The sequence below is a fragment of the Macrobrachium rosenbergii genome, chromosome 42 (assembly GCF_040412425.1).
Source record: "Macrobrachium rosenbergii isolate ZJJX-2024 chromosome 42, ASM4041242v1, whole genome shotgun sequence".
NCBI lineage: Eukaryota > Metazoa > Arthropoda > Malacostraca > Decapoda > Palaemonidae > Macrobrachium > Macrobrachium rosenbergii.
Genome location: NC_089782.1, coordinates 45,571,322 through 45,589,228, shown reverse-complemented (window position 1 = coordinate 45,589,228; position 17,907 = coordinate 45,571,322). Strand labels below are relative to the sequence as shown.

The window sequence follows — 17,907 nt, the reverse complement described above, 5'->3', positions numbered from 1 at the left end:
TATATATATATACATATATACACATACATATTTATATGTACACACACACACACACACACACACACACACACACACATATATATATATATATATATATATATATATATATATATATATTATCGAATCTACTGGTCTCTTTTTACCAGGTACGTTTGTAATTGTAATAACCACAGAGCCTTCTTAACTTTTCGAATTCTTCACACTTTTTGGATACGCTTGTCACTATAAAACCTTAGATCCAAATGCAATAATGTGAAGTAATTCTGACGTCCGTAGCACGATTCGAACTCACATGCAGAGTATCAGAACGAGGTCACGTTGCCGACCTATCCTCGAGAAGGATAAAAGTCTCTTGTCGCTCATACATACAGATACCTGCCGAATTCAGATACATTTATTATAGCTGGAATTGACCGATCCTTGTCATTTTAGCCAAGTGGGCAATCGTTTTTATTGCTTCTTAGCCTGAAATATATATACAGAATCTACTGGTCACTTTTTACCAGATACGTATGTAATTGTAAGAACCACAATGCCCTCTTTGCTTCTCTAATACCTCACAATTTTTGGATACGCATGTCTCTACAAACCCCTAGATCCAAATACAAGGATATGAAGTATTAATCGGATGTCCGTAGAAACCTTTCGATCCGCCCACCGCCTTATTGCCGAATCAAGATATAACAGTAATATCACGACCTCGAAAATTGCACAGTAAACCTACAGTAGAGTTATAGTAACTCATCGCCCATCGATATTTGCAAACCGATTCATTTGTCTCTTGCGTGCCCCGTGGGTGATAAAGTGTTTCACGTCAACGCTTTCATGAGCTTTCGTCTCCATGCCCTTGAGTACCTGACAATATTCACATTGTTATATATCCAGTTTACTTTGTGCACTCATGTTTCTATTTATGTGATTACACGGAGTTTTGTGAATATTTGCTTATAGTATGCATTTAAAAGAGACGGGATGGAGAGTAATTTGCATAATGTTATATCTTTTATTACGTGGAGCGGGTTGATTCTATGTTTTTCCAACGACGTTTTTTAGGGCAGAGTATTTGAAGGTACAGAAAGTAATTATCAAATATTTATCGTTTGTTTTCACAGGAGTGTATTTGAAGGTACTGAAAGTAATTATCAGATATTTATCTTTCATTTTCCAAGGCCATTGTAAATATAATTCCCTAATGCTGAATTCATCTGTTTTTCTGTAGTTTAATAATGTCAGATATTATTTTAGATGATTATTGATATTCAAATTATGGTTTAAGGTAAACTACATTTTTTATCGGGTTATATAGATACAATTTGCTTAATGCACGATGGATTTTTGCATGTGGATTTTTATTCATTTCTTAATGTAAATTGTTTAGAAATATGAACGACCTGGAAAAAGTCTTCTTGTGGAAGTAATTCTCAGCATCATTCGTGCGAGAAGCATGAAGTGAGTGTTAAATTATTTCTTTAGTTATATTTAATACAATACGTTTTTTTTATTAAACATTTTAAAGTTTCTGCTTATTTAACGGGAAACCAAGTTTTCCCAAAATGAAATAAAGAATGTTGTTCTCGTTCACTGAAAATTATCTGTACACATGTGCATGTTACTCTCATCACCCGTCAGGTAAGCCACAATTGACTCTTGTTGAGAGAGTTATCATTATGATTGTTTTCATGCTGTCTATGCACATGTAGATTCCTCGGTAAAGCAATTAAGGATATCACTTGTATGAAGTCGTAGATGTTATAAATCACTGTGACGATGTACAGTAATTGATTTAAACTACTCGTCATGAAAACTTGCGCTGTTGAATTTCAAATTGTGACGTCACTTTAGCAGTCGGTTAAACCGGCGAATGCAATACAACCTCATTAATGCGTCAACAGATGTGAATAAGATGTCTCCACCGAAAATCTTGCTCTACAGAGCTCCCAATCACTGTCATCACCAGAGTATTTATTTCCACACATCCAGAATGCAAAAACTCGAATTACATTTTTCAGCAACACGACCAACGCAAATCAAACTGCGAATCTCACCACTGTGAATCTTGAATCTCACTCGTGCAACGTTTGAAAGAGTCTCACACGCTCACGATTCAGTTACAGAATCACACCACGGTGAGCTTGAACCCCACCAGCGAAATGGAAGAAAACCGAATGTCAGTCATCATTCTTCCAGAGCCATGAAATGACGAGCGCGGCACCTGGTGGTAGTGACCGGCAGCGGGGCAAACGAAGCGACGCGAAGCGCTTATGTTCTCGCGGCTGAAGTTCACTGTGATCTGCTTAGGACCTGTTTCTGTCACTAAACAGCAATATTTTTTTCTTCTGTTTCTACCAACGAACGTACTCACGCGCGGGCACATTTCACAGGTTTCCTAAGTAACAAGTCAATAAAGAACTCCGTTATTTTCTACAGCTTCTGTTGATTGAGAGAGTAAGTTGTTGGTTACATACCTCCTCCTCCTCCTCCTCCTCCTCCTCCTCCTCCTCCTCCTCCTCCTCCTCTCCTACTTTGTTTCTTCTTTGGTTTTAACCTTATGATTGTATCTTTAGCAATCGCTTCGTACTTGTCTTTTTTTCTTTGTGAGTGTTGCTTGCTCTTACTGCGAGACAAATTGCATTTTTGAATGTTCATATTGACCATTCAACTATTTCAAGCGCAGTTTGGAAACCGTATATATCTAAGCGTATATTAATGCAGGGTACGTTTTATTCTGGCTGAACGAATGAACTTATCTGAGTTATAATTACTCTTTCTTGATGTATTCGTAACTTGCTGGTTTGTTAGAGAGTTCATGTACAGTATTATTTCCTTCACTGAGTATAAATTATTTTAAATAATAACCATAGTTTTGCTGATGTCATTTGTGCACGTGCACGTCTTTTTTTCGCTGTTTACTGGACAAGTGATAACATATAAAAAATGTTTTAATTAGGAGTAAAGGACGTTTTGGCTTATTGACGTTATTCATAAGTTATCGATTCTCCTGACCGATATAATTAATAGCTATGAAAAGTCTACCTTAACATCATTCATTTTATTGTTTTATAGAACAAGAAAGACAATAAGATGTAACGCCATTACCACCAGCAGGAAAAAAAAAAATAAATTATAGTTAGAAAAGTCTATGGTCTTGCCAACTCCATTTTCATTATACAACTTGTAGTCTACGATGTTAATTAAATTTGTTTAAACCATAAGAAATTTTCGAATCAGAGAATTTGTATTTTCGTTCTTAATGTATAATACGATTTCACTGTTTGTTGAGGTCTATATTTTTTAAGGACCACGTTGAATGGTTTATTAAATTGGGCGTTAAAACAGAATAGATTTGTTTAACATTGTCAAAAGTATTAAGATGATATTACAATAATGATGTCTGAGGATTGCCAAAAATAGAATTCCCATGAACCATGTTCAGTGTTCGTGTACATTAATTGATTATTGATTTGAGTGACGCTGAAATATCCCGATAGAATAATCGGCAAAAAAATTCCTTATAAAACCCACGTGAACAAAGTTCTTGCAACAATCATTGTCTGCGAAGAGAAGGGTTTTACTAATGACTGAAGCGTAACTTTGATTACCACTTATTTGAAGTATAACTCAAATATGTAATGGAATTTAAATTCATTTTCTGTGTTCTGATCTAAGAAGGAGACCATGTTCCAGGTTTCCGGTCATATTATCAAGACATAAATTATTTGTATTGTTGGTAATCTGTTTCATGGCTCTTTGAATATTTTACCCTTTCTGGAGATATATCGTTATATTTGCAGGATGCAATGACGTCAGATTTAAGGTATAGTTCACTTGTTATATAGGATATAACAGTGTCTTTTTCAGAAATTGCTCATTATATATATATACACATATATACAGTATATGTGTATATATTATATATATATATTACATACATACATACATACATATATATATATATATAAATATATATATATATATATATATATATATATATATATACATATACATATATATATATATATAATATATATATATATATATATATATATACAGTATATATATATATATATACATATATATATATATATATATATATATATATATATATATATATATATATATATATATATATATATATATATCGTATTACTAAAAGGACCTCATTCAAACTGGATGGTATCTAATGGAGTATTTATTCAGAAAAAGTTACAAGCTTTCTTGGACAAACAGTCCACATTATCAAGAAAGCTTGTAACTTTTTCTGAATAAATACTCCATTAGATATCATCGAGTTTGAATGAGGTCCTTTTAGTAATTCTACTATTGCACAGAACAATTGTGTATGTGATAAAGTTAATATATTGTATATTAAACATATTATTTTATGTAGGATGAAGAGGCCCCTCAGTTGTGTTTCACTAGTCATTATGTCACTCTGCTGTTAATAGTAGAGCCTGATTCATCACTCGCTAGCCACTATGTCTGTAAGATATAGTGCAACCTCATTCACGACTCTGTTATATATATATATATTCGATGTAGTTTTGCTTCTCCAGTGACAAACTGGACATTATACAATATTTGCATGACGAAGTGGGAGCTTGTTTATGATGCTTGAGCCAGTATGGCATAACCGCAGAATATAGCAGACGCTGCATATTTCAACACAAGCTCAGAAGTTACGGGTAATGGAAAGAGGTTTTAACAGATATATCACCCCTCCCCTCCTCCTCCTCCTCCTCCTCCTCCTCCTTCCAATTCATGTTTGGCACAAGAGTAGCCATCACTCTCCGAAGCTTTCTGACCTTTACCTCCCCAGGCCTGTTCTCGAATAACCGATTACCCATTTTGTTAATGGACTCCAACGGGGATTCCGCTTCGGACTGTCAATAATCATCTCCTTTTCGTTCGTTGTCACAGTGAAATCTTTTAATACCTATTGATTAGCCTTTTCCACTTGCGAGGGAAGAGGAAAGGCACTGCGGGTGGCAAGTTCACTTACCTCTTGAGGAACGCCTCTTTTGATATGATCGCTGTTAGGCCTACTCTTAGTGTATAATGTATGTATGTAATGCTGCGGAATGTTTGTTTTAAATACGACCGGCTTGAAGGCTTAGCGTTTCGTGAACTTACCTGTTTTAATTAGGAGTTTGTGGTACTGAAAGAAGGAATCTGGTACTCGATGCTGTTCTTCATATATAAACGTGTAAAGCATAATTTGTATATTATCATAATATCTTGGCGAAGTATAAAAGGCATATGATGCACTGAAGTAAGTCTGATATAATGTTGTACTGAGAGCTTTATAAGGCTGACCTTGCTTTTGGTTGTGTCATCTACGCGATTGTGTGTTACTTAGTGTGATATTTTCACCAAAAAATTAAACGAGAGCAACAACATTTTGTGTATTAGAGTAAAACAATTTTGGGTAACGGAAAGATACTCTAGCCATAATGACAGCAAATATATTAATGGCATGAGGTAACAGACTTTGGCAGTTATGTGTAAACTTATTTTTGTGCAGTATTTAGGTGGAAAAATAGTCTCAAATTCTATGAAAGCATTTAACAGTCCGAGTAATTCTGACCCTTTGTTGCAAGAAAATATCTGTCTCAAAATTCTCCATAAAATTCTTTCACCTCTCAGAGGCAAGTGAGCAGTGTTGATATGAGCGCGCTCGACTTTTTATTGCTGGGAAATACCTATCACAAAATTGTCGATCAGTCTCTCTCTCTCTCTCTCTCTCTCTCTCTCTCTCTCTCTCTCTCTCTCTCTCTCTCTCTCTCTCTCAATCTGAACATCAGAAGCACGAGAGCAAGCAGAAATGAAAAAAAAGAACGTTCTAATGGGCTTCTACAACAGACGCAAGAGATTAAAAGAAAAGAAAAGAAAAAAAAAAAAAGAAAGGAGTAGTAGTATTTTGGTTGCACACTTTTCAGCGCTCGAGTATGGATATTTTGTCGCTTGATTCTCTCAGCTTCTCCTACTTAGGAGAATTTTCAGTCAGCGTTTAACATGCGACTGAATTCCAATTTGTGAAGTGTGTGTCGGGGCCCGGAGCCGGGGGGCGGTGAAGGGTTTGCGGGAGATCCCAGGGTGCCGGCACAAGAATTTTCCGCTGCCAATCTCATTATACACAGCAACGCAGTTAAATACAATAATGACCCCTCTCTTCCTCATTAGGCATGTCATTTTTCGTATTACCCGAATTTCTGCTTTTCCGAGAATTTCGCCCTCGCTGTTTTTCGCTTCTTGCCTGCGTAGAATGGTTGTATTATTTAGAAGGACGCACTTACGTGAATTCAAACAATTTACGAGTTATTGTGTGTGGCCTTGTTTTTGCTATGCATGATTGTTCGATTATACACACACACACACACACGTATATATATATATATATATATATATATATATATATATATATATATATATATATATATATATCTATATAGGAATAATATAATATATATATATATATATATATATATATATATATATATATATATATATATATATATATATATATATATATATATATATGTAATATATACAGTGTATATATATATATATATATATATATATATATATATATATATATATATATATATATATATATATATATATATATATATATATATAACGTGATGTAGAAAATGGACTATACAACCACCAGGAAAGGTGAAGAAGCTGAGTACAAGATCCTTTACCTTTCTTTTAAGGCGTTTTCAATCTTAAAAATGCCTTAGAATAAAGGGGAAAGATACACTCCGATGTTTTAGCATTCATCGTGGTCCCTCTCTCTCTCTCTTTCTTTATATATATATATATATATATATATATATATATATATATATATATATATATATATATATATATATATATATATATATATATATATATATATATATATATATATATATATACATATATATATATATATATATATGTATATAAGCAACATATATATATAATCCGTACTTGTATATTTTGGGTTCTGTACTTGAGCTTTTATTCAAGTTTAATGAAATCAGAAATTTCATTAGATTCTCATTTGGCAGGGAAAATATGATTTGAATATTTTTTTTTTGTTAATGGGAAAACCATTATGTCTTTCGTTCATGCAAACGACATTGCTTTCGCGTAATCCCATTTTGTTATTATCTGTGGCGTTATTCCGTGTGACTAAGTTTTCATTAAACCATTCGGTGTGCTGAAAGGTGTTGCGTTTCATTACAGACCAGTGGTAATTCCCCGTAATTATTATCATCGCTATTATTATCAATTATTGTTAGAATTGTTGCTGTTTTTATTATCGTTGTCGCTGTTGACGGCTTATGATTCCAGCCAAAGCAGAAACAACAGCGTTGATGACAGCAGTAGTAACGTATATCTGATTTAGATGGTGGTGTTATGTTTTAGCTGGTGATGTTAGCTGTCATGCAGATCTCGATCTAGTAAAGTTCTCTGTCAGTGACAGCATAACAGTTGATTTTGCTTGCTGGAAGATTACTCGTCTGAAAGTTGACTGACATGGTATTTGAGGAAAGGACCTAGCCCTCCTTCAAGCCTTGAATAATCTTCCAGACACGAGAAAACCGACTTTAGAAGTACTCTGCAAATCTTATTTTGCCATTAAGCTTGAGAGCATGTTCCATTGGCAAGGAAGACCTTCATTATTCAACTGCATCTAACTCACTATCAATAGCTGGAAAATCATTTCCCAATATGTCCCTTTCAGTTTTTTCAGAGGAATTCCAGTCACAATGATTCAAATATTCTTTTTGTATTTTTATGTATATTTCAACACCTGTAGCTTACAATTTCAGAACCTTCGTATTTCCGAATTCGTCCAGTATCTTTCTGAAATTCCCGACGGCAAATTGCAGGAATGCCTCTTCAGTCCCAGTGCCGTAGCAACCTTTAGCTGACAGGTACCTTAAGAAATAGAAGACCTGGGCAATACGGAGGGTAGGGCGGGGGGAGGAGGGGGAGGAGGAGGAGGCAGCGGGAGTGTGATTGCCATGTGAAATGAGTGCCACCAAGCGTGACAAATCTCCCGACTTGGCACTCATTAAGATTTCAGGGACGGTTGAGTATAAATTTAATTATCCCTCAATTATAGCCAAGCAAGAGGGTGATTTGGGGAAGACAATGTCAGGCTCCGGCGCAAGCAGCCGACCGTATTGAAGGCTCTATTTACGAAACTCTTCTTTGGCTCCCGCTGTCGTGAGTATTCGACGCGGCTCTCTCTCTCTCTCTCTCTCTCTCTCTCTCTCTCTCTCTCTCTCTCTCTCTCAGATGAAATCATCCAATCCACTCTCTAACTCCGTCTTCCTCACCCCCCACCCCTACGTGTCCCCCACAACCACCTTTCCTGATGTAATTAAGATGGGCTGGAGTTTACCCTCATTATGAGGCATTTGAAGGAGGTGGTTTGACAGGATATAGAAAATGGTTGTTGAGATTTCCACGTATTTTATTTCAAATATTCCGAGAGGCGACGAATGTGTGTGTAGATTAATATATTCGCTGATTATGTTTTTCGTATATTTCCTCGGCGTTTATATGTATGTATGTGTACAAACAATATTTATGTTTTATATGCACAAATAATTACTTAAATATATACATATATAAGCATATATATATATATATATATATATATATATATATATATATATACATATATATATATATATATATATATATATATATATATATATATATATATATATATATATATATATATACTGTATATAAATCTCACAAGTACCATGAGAGAAGGTATACGTGGATTTCATGATAGACGTTACTGTTGATTTTTGGAACTAACTGTTATTCTTTTCTCATCACGTTACTTAACCTGCATTAAGAGATTTGTATTTATATTTTATTTTATTCTACTGAACCCCCTAAGCAGACAATAGTGCATTATGACAATTTCATATGCTTTCTGTATATCTAATTGTGATATTGTCCGTCTTGCCACAGTAACTTTTCAAGTCTCTCTCTCTCTCTCTCTCTCTCTCTCTCTCATCTGCTCCCTCTTTGGTTGCCTCTGTAAAAACAATCTTCACAATGGAGGCTCCTATTCAAGTTTCGCCCCCTTTCATAAGTCTAATGCTCGTTACTTGGACGTTCCTACGAGCTGTCTCATTTCGAGTTTTCTTTTTTCCTCTTTTTCCTTATGTAAGAGGCGGCAAAATTCTTCGAGAACTGTCTTTCGAGGAAGGTGTATTGGATTCTGATGAGGTATGTGCAAGACAGAATGTGTGAGTGTGTTCGGTGGGCGCGTACGTGTAGGCAAGACACTAACATACGCACACACAGCCAGTATCGTAAATTATGCTTCCAATTTATTCCACTCTCCTAACTATCACCATGTTTGATGTTACTTCATTGCTCTGCAGAAGGATCGTCAGAAAAATAGGAGAGAGTGAAGGAAAGAAAAAAAAGCCGAGTGTCTGTGTGTGTGGGACCCATTGTGGAACACCCTTTCAGGCTGCAAGTTGACACGGCGAAGATGGCGGGGAGGAGGGCCCCCAAAATGGAGAAAACTCCGTGTGGTCTAACAGAGCAAACACAAGTACTTTACAGGACTATAGGCGCAGAGCAAACACCCATGTCCTTTTCATTAGTACTTTTGCGTTAACGAGAATAGGAAAAGTGTTGCAGCCTGGTCCCAGGTCTTAGTCGTTTGCTTTTATTTATTTATTTTTTTTTTTTTAATTATGTCCATTGTGAATTCATACATCTTTCCGTGGTGGGACGAGATTGAAATGATTCACGCGTGTCTCCTCAGCGTCCCATGGAAGAATAAAAAGAGCCTTTGTGTGTATAGTATTGCCTCTTTTCTAATCACCTTTAGAAGTCGTAGATGGGAAGCTGTGTTCTTTTTGAGGCGTTCGAGAAAGGAAGGGACGCCACGTGAAAAAATGCCTTTATGGAAAAAATCTCCGTGTGTCATTTTTTATTCCTCTCTGTTCGCCTTCTCCTCTTAAGTTACCTCGACCCAAAGACACCTTTTTCTGATACACTTTTCCCGGGCGTTTCGTTTTTCTTTGGCATGGCTTTTGTATGCACAGTGCCATTGAAGATGCCACTGTACTTTTCAGCCCACAAGGGAACTCCTGCCAGCGCTGGCAAGAGAGCCACAGCGCCGACTGGTGACGTAAGGGCGACTTGGCGCTGCCACGTATCACCCATTTTCAACCCAATGGACCGTCGTGGCATGGCCCGCTCTCGGTCCCGGTGCCACATAAAAGTGTTGGAAACGACTGAAGGGTGGCGGCGACTGGTTTGTGTGAATAGTGCTATTGTCATACTTACTCCATGCTAATTATTTTCAAACTTGCGCCTCTGTTTGTGTGGCAGCAGGAAGAGATTTTAACTTGTGTCTCCCAGGGGAAGAAGTTTGAGGTATAAAAAAAAAAAAAAAAAAAGCCTCCTAGGCGGCTGTCGCGTAGCGGGATTATGTGTACGCGGGATACGCGTTCACACAAACATTGCTCAGGTCGTCTGCTGTCACTTCGCTCTTATTTACTATGTTCCTTCCGTCCCCTTTTTTTTTTCCTTCATGTTGGACTTTTTTTTTATTTAATATCTCCCAGATTCTTCGTTTAAATTTCCTCGTCGCCAGTGTATTTTATCTTGGAAATCCATATGAATTCCGAAGTTCATTTTACTACCCTGTTTTTACAGAATTGAAGGCTTTTATTTTTTATTTCATATGTTTCATTCTGTACTAGGTGACATTTTGCTTTCATGCTTTGCTTCTTCATCCCCCATTCGCTAATATTTCAGTTTTCTTCAGTTACTGCTTGTATTCTGTAATTGTGAGGAGATAGCTTTACACCGTAAATACTTCCAGTCTTCGGATGACGTTTTATTCTCCATTAGATAAAATTTTCTGAGTAACAGACAGTGAATTTTCTCTCCGTTAATATTTCCGTCCTCATAATGTGAATATATACATATTTCCTTCTCTTTTAAAACTCTTTGCATAGAACAATCTTTCATTCTTCATCCGTCAATGTTTCGCACATCGTTAGGTGATACATGTATATCTTTCATCATCCATTTTTTTATTGCCTAGAAATACAGTAGTAGTTAACGGGTCCATGAGGACAATGTCTGATTTTCTCTCTGAAGTGAAATAAAGTAATTTAATGCTTGTCTTTTGAAAGAAGTTAGTATCATCCTCAAAAAAAATAATGAGAACGTTTTCCCTGAGAAATGTAGAAATAATACTGACCATAGGAAGTAGGCGTAACTTTAAATATATAGAAGAAGTAAAACATGATCTTGGCAAGCATGAGAGATCGTAGAAGGGAGAGAGAGAGAGAGAGAGAGAGAGAGAGAGAGAGAGAGAGAGAGAGAGAGAGAGAGAGAGAGAGAGATTAGCCATTAAGGGACCCATGAATCGTATCCCGCACTTCTAACTTACGTTACTGCTTCTGTTAATCATATTGCTATCATATGCAGTACTCATATGTGGTGACTTTTATACTTTTAGAAATATAAAGCTGTCCCAAGCGGTGTTCACTTTTATGTTTATATGGTACTTACCAAACTAATTGACTGGTCTTCATGTGGATCCATGATTGTGAGTGTGTCCTAGACTGGCCTTTTTTTTTTAAAAAACTTTAAATTTTTGGAAAGTGGACGTTGTAGCAGAAGGATGAATTCCATTTGGATAGTTCCGATTTAGCGCCTGCCTTTCTCCTGTCACTAAAGGCAATAAATCACCCGTCCCGTTGAACATTTTATGCTTCATTTATTTATTCACATTTTCCTTATGCTGTTTATATGCTTCTCATGTTTACCATCGTAATCCGATTACTGTCTTTATTCTCCTGTTTTATCTTTTCCGCCCTTAAATTCTGTCGTGATTTCTGTAATCTATGATTTAAAAAAAAATTATTTAAATGATTTCTGTCCCGTTTTCCCCGACTTGTGAAGTTTCCACTACATTTCTCCATTTTTCCGTTATTATTTCTCTTTCTCTATTCTTTCACTTTATTTTCGTGTATCTTTTTATTTCTCTTTTCTTTAGTCTTCCTAATTGCTTATGTTTTTCTCGAGCTTTTCCATCACTGTTCATCCATTAGCCCTATATCCCCCCCTCCCCCTTCTCTCTCTCTCTCTCTCTCTCTCTCTCTCTCTCTCTCTCTCTCTCTCTCTCTCTCATGAATACCAATGGAGCTATTATCAATAACATCTTGGGTATATGCAATAACTCTGATACCGGCCTTGCGGAATACCTAATGGACCGCTTGAAGCGCAATGGTGCGAGAGATATCTACAACAGTTCCTTGCAAGGTATCAAAACGAAACTTCACAAGGGTAGAAGGAAGTTTATCGAGGCCCAAATTAAGTTCACAAGGCATAAAAATGATTTTTTACAAGGATGAATTCAGTTCGCAAGTCGAAAGATTGAATTTTATCGAGGCCCAAGTAAAGTTCACACGACGCAAAAACTAATTTTTTACAAAAGCACAGCAAAATGAAGCCGAACGAATGAAGTTTTACGAGGCCTGAATGAAGTTTGCACGGCATAAGAATGCCGTTTTACTGAACCAGAGGGAAGTTCAATAGGCTCAAGAATGAAGTTTTACAAAACTAGCAGGGAATTTATAAGGCACAGGAACGAAGTTTCAGAAAACTTGTGGTAATTTTGTAATGCACCAAGAATGAAGTTTTACAAGACCAGAATGAAGTTCACGAGGCACCAAGAATGAAGTTTACAAGGCACCAAGAATGAAGTTTTACAAAACTAGCAGGGAATTTATAAGACACAGGAACGAAGTTTCAGAAAACTAGGAGTAATTTCGTAAGGCACCAAGAATGAAGTTTTACAAGACCAGAATGAAATTCACAAGGCACCAAGAATGAAGTTTGGCAAGGCCAGGGGAAGGAAAGGCCGGAGAGTTGCTTTTATCACCGAGCTATCTCCCGTGTTTATTCGGGGATCTAGGACCGCGAGGTATTTCTCACTTGACACGTCGATGTTTTTTAAAGTTTGACTCTTCTTTTATTTTTTCCCCTCTGTGTTTAACCTTGTTATTTCATTTTTTCGTTGTTTATTGATTAGTTCCCTGACATTCATATTGATGGTAGAGGTTGAATTGTCTTTGACCCCTTTTTATTTAGCCTTATTCTTTTGTTTTTTTATCGCAATGATTTCTCTCATCTGGAGTCTGATGCATTGATGTGCATTCAGCCTTTTAATTATTTGCAGTTTTTAAATCAAGTCAAGGTCTGTATCAGATCAAGTGTTCTTTTTCCATTTTTAATTATCTCTTACTGTATACTTTTCATATTAGTTAATTGTTACTTTAGATCATCCATTGCTTGCACTGAGGTATATACTCGCTTTCAGTTTAACTCTCATGGATCTTGCATTGTTGATTTTTTGCTTATGACTGCGCTCACTACGCAAACACAATTAATTTCATGAATTCTCTCTCTCTCTCTCTCTCTCTCTCTCTCTCTCTCTCTCTCTCTCTCTCTCTCTCTCTCTCTCTCTCTCTCGTGAATACAAACATCCCACCTGTATTTCAACCAATCTGAATATCTCAGACGCCGAAGCCGCGACGAAGAGAGAAACTTTTGATCATATATATTCAGCATAAAATCTTTGGGTTTATTGTCTTTGAAATCACGGGTATTCTGCTTTGAATAAGAAATAAGCTCCTGAGGAGAAGGAGTCGGGGAGGTTGGAATCCTCGGAGAGGGCGTGGGGAGCAAAGGAAGAAACCGGAGAAGAGGAGAAAGGGAGGAGATGAAGATAGGAAAAGAAATCGGGTGAGAGGAAAAGACGGCTGCCGATAGTTCTTCTCTTACTCTCTTCGTTTCTTATTCCCCGACGTCGTCCATCCCCAACACAAATTCCCTGCCCTCTTCCCCCTTCCCGTGAGGATGAAGGAAAGGAGACACGGAAGAAGGGAAGGAGTAGTGAGGGGAAGACGATGATGCTGTTACCACAGCTTGCTTCTCCTCTGCTTCCTTGCTCGTCTCTCCCCCAACTCCCCCACCAACTCCCCCAACACACACACACACACACCCACTCAACACCAACCATACCACGTTCTTCTCTCCCCCCACCCCCTACCCATTCCTCTATCCTTCTCGCCTGTGTATCTTGACATGATCTTCGTCCATACAACACTTTGTCAGGATGGAGGGGGGTTGGGTCTCTGCATGTCGGTTGTCTAGGCGAATTGCATTCTGTTTTTTTTTTTTATGTCGAGGTCATTGGAACGGGCAAACCTGATGCCCTTTTCTAGCCCAGACCAGAGAAAACATGAAAAAAGGAAGAGATATTTTTATATATACCATGGCTATGTGCTTTACTGAATTTTTGAATTTTGTTTTAAGCCATAACTCTTTTTCTTGTCAGACTGAATATTCTTGAATGCCTTTTTAAGGAGCATTCATATTTTTATGCAAAATATTTGATCAGCACACACACAAACACACACACACAAACACACACACACACACATATATATATATATATATATATATATATATATATATATATATATATATATGTGTATGTATGTATGTATGTGTGTACTATATATATATTTATATTTATATATATACATATATAAATGTTCGTGTATATACAAACGGTTATGAAAAGCATTGTGCTGTATTCGTGTGTGTGTTCATATTCGGTACGTATATAATACAGCATACCAACAAAGAACGCGACACTGTACATACACCGGCACATATCACCAACCCTGAACTTTTGCGACGAAACAATAATGTTTGGTTCACTTGGAAAAGAGAGGTAAAAAAAAAAAAAAAAGAAGGGCAAAAAACATTCGAATATTGAGCAAATAAACGACCAATACAACGAGGTGTTCCTGCTTGTTTTTCATTGGTGCAAAATGACACCTGTTTGATATCAATTCATATATGTAGATTAATGCAAACATTGGTGGTATGGATATGTTGGCGCCTTTTTGCTGCTTCATATTTTTCATCGGCGTCACGGGTCGTCTTTTATTTTTGCCCTTTTTGTATTATGTCCGTAAAATGCGCGCACACGTGTGCGTTTATTGTAGGAGTCTTACTGCAATATACACAAAGTGATGTTAAAGAACCCGTGTTTACATATGAGCGTTTTTTTAAGCTACTAATATAAACCACAAAGTAAGAAAAGCATTTATTCATTCAGATTTAGATTTTTTGATTTGTTGGCACTGTATAGTGCGCTTTACATAATCGTTAATGCAAAATTTTGATATTGTTTAATGTAATTATTATATACACTGAATCAAGTATTTGTTAACAATGATAGGTGATAAGGTTTAGCTCAGAATGTCAAAGCAGTCATAGAGGAAAAAACCCGTGTATATATATATATATATATATATATATATATATATATATATATATATATATATATATACATACATATATATATACTGTATATGCATATGCATATGTATATGTATATATATATATGTATGTATGTATGTATGTATGTATATATATAGAATATACTTATATAACATATATATATGTGTGTGTGTGTGTATTGCGTGTTTGAGACGTTGTTAGCAAATAATATAGTTGGCTGCTATGTATAACTGCCACTTTTTTCTAGGATTAACAGTAAAAATGAAAATATTTGGGTAATTGTAAATCTTGCCTGTAAAGTTATAAATCCCATTACTGCTTCAGAAATTAACTTAACTACCTTACCCACCTCTCCTACCTATTCCCCTGATTCCTAGTTTTCTACTCCTGCCTTCATCCCAACTCCTTCCCTCCCCATTTCCGTCTCGGCTAGCCCGCCTCCCAGCGCCGAAAATTTTCAAAGAAGCGATTTTTCCCTCCTCGGTGTCTGGAGTACCTCGTGTCTTCTGTCTTCATATTGTATATTTTAAACCTCTAGAAGGGGAAAAGGAAATATTTGATTTTAGAGAGTGTGTGAAGTGGAAGGGGCTCTGAATCTTACATAAACGGGTCCGGAAATTGAGAGAGAGAGAGAGAGAGAGAGAGAGAGAGAGAGAGAGAGAGAGAGAGAGAGAGAGAGAGAGAGAGAGAGAGAGAGAGAGAGAGAGATGGTATTAGAATGTGGTATCTGATATTAAGCGTTAGAGTCCGATCTGGGTGGATTAGACAAAGCGTTCTCTGAATAGGCATGAAAATTGTTAATACGAAAAGTGCTTTGCAATATCTAGCCTAATGCAAAAATGTAACGATTAAGGTTTGAGAGAGAGAGAGAGTCGGAGGATGTGGTTGGGAGGAGAATCTTATTATTGTACCAATGACTTCATTAGTTGGCTGCATAAATCTCGTTTCATTTTGTAACTACTGTCGCTATTTTGCGTATCATTGATCATTATATACTTTGATGTTCTAACAGTAAAAACTTAATTTTTATATAAAAATTTTTTATAATAGTTCATGCTTTAATAAGATTTATATTAGACTTTCTTAAAATTTTTGTAGTAAAATTATAAATTTTTTGTTGAAGAAGAAAGAGGAGAAGTAGCGCGAAACTAAGTTTAAAGATAGCTGTATGAAGACCGAATAAGTGAACAGTGTTCTTTTGAGAGCCGCATGGATGACATTTGAAAGAAATGAAATGAGAAATAAGAGGGAGTTTCAGATCAACAAATTTACAAGGTACAAAAGAGGTCGTCTCTACTCTGTGAGGTATTGAGAGAGAGAGAGAGAGAGAGAGAGAGAGAGAGAGGTGAAAAAAAAAACTGGAATGCGCTTACTTAGAAGTAGCACCGCTTGCACCCTTTTTACTCTAGAAGGATCCCCCCAAAACAAGGCACTTCATAAATCCTTAATATCTCAATCCTATATAATTCCCTTTTAGAGCCTCGTCTTATCCGGTAAGCCGAGCCTCGAGAACCGCGCTTGCCATAATGCTTGTGACTGGGAAGCCCCCAAGGCAAGAAGAAGGAAGGATCCTTCCACAATGGGCCATGTGTTGGACTCACTCGAGGAGGGAGGTAGAGAGAGAGAGAGAGAGAGAGAGAGAGAGAGGGTTGACACACGAGGATAGGGAGCTTCATTGGGAGAGGAAGAGTAGGTCCTTAAAGCAGCGTTGCCAAAATTACTAGGAATATACTGGCCTTCCCTTTTTAAATGCATTTCGTGTTATCATTCTAAGTTCCGCGGAATATGTCTTTGAATGTCCTTTATGAAGGTCCGTCCCTGTCGTTCGCTAGATCATTCGCTGATATCCGGAAGGGGATTTAAGGGAGAAACTATTTTTTCTCTCTTTCATTCTTTTCGTTGTGATTTTTATGCCTGGTAAAAGTTGGCAGTGGTGCTGTAGAGTCGCGAGAAGGGACTGGAGCTCCAACAATGGCGAACTTCAAGACATTACCGAACTGAGAGAGAGATGTAGTCAATTAGAATGGCAGATATATACACACACACATATTATATATATATTATACACACACACACACACACACACACACACACACACACACACATATATATATATATATATATATATATATATATATATATATATATATATATTATATATAAGAACATACAACTGTCCAGAATACCGTCAATAGGCAAAGTAACTGGCAATGATAAAAAAATAGGAGACATTACGGTGTTAAAACACCACTTGGCTGGGTAGCATTAAGTTGTGTGATGTGTCGTGTTTGCCTCGCATTTCTATTTACTCGTGTATATACCCACTCACGTATGTGTGTTCGCATTTACATATAAACAGATCCTACATACACAAGCGTTTACAGTTGTGCATATAGTCTCCTGTCTTTGCCTATGGGTACATTGCTCCTTTCATTAAAAGATATTTGTCGCTTTCGATATGCAAAACCAAACTGTAGAGGTAAAGAATGAAAAAAGAGTTCAGTTTGAGCGGAGATGCATATTACCTTATAC

General features: G+C 36.6%; 1 protein-coding gene across 10 annotated transcripts in view; it reads right to left on the bottom strand.

The window, feature by feature from the left end:
- The window catches only part of LOC136828384 (paired box protein Pax-6-like), a 223,705-nt gene that overhangs the window by 122,819 nt on the left and 82,979 nt on the right, over window positions 1-17,907 (bottom strand). The gene's annotated exons all lie outside the window — the stretch shown is intronic.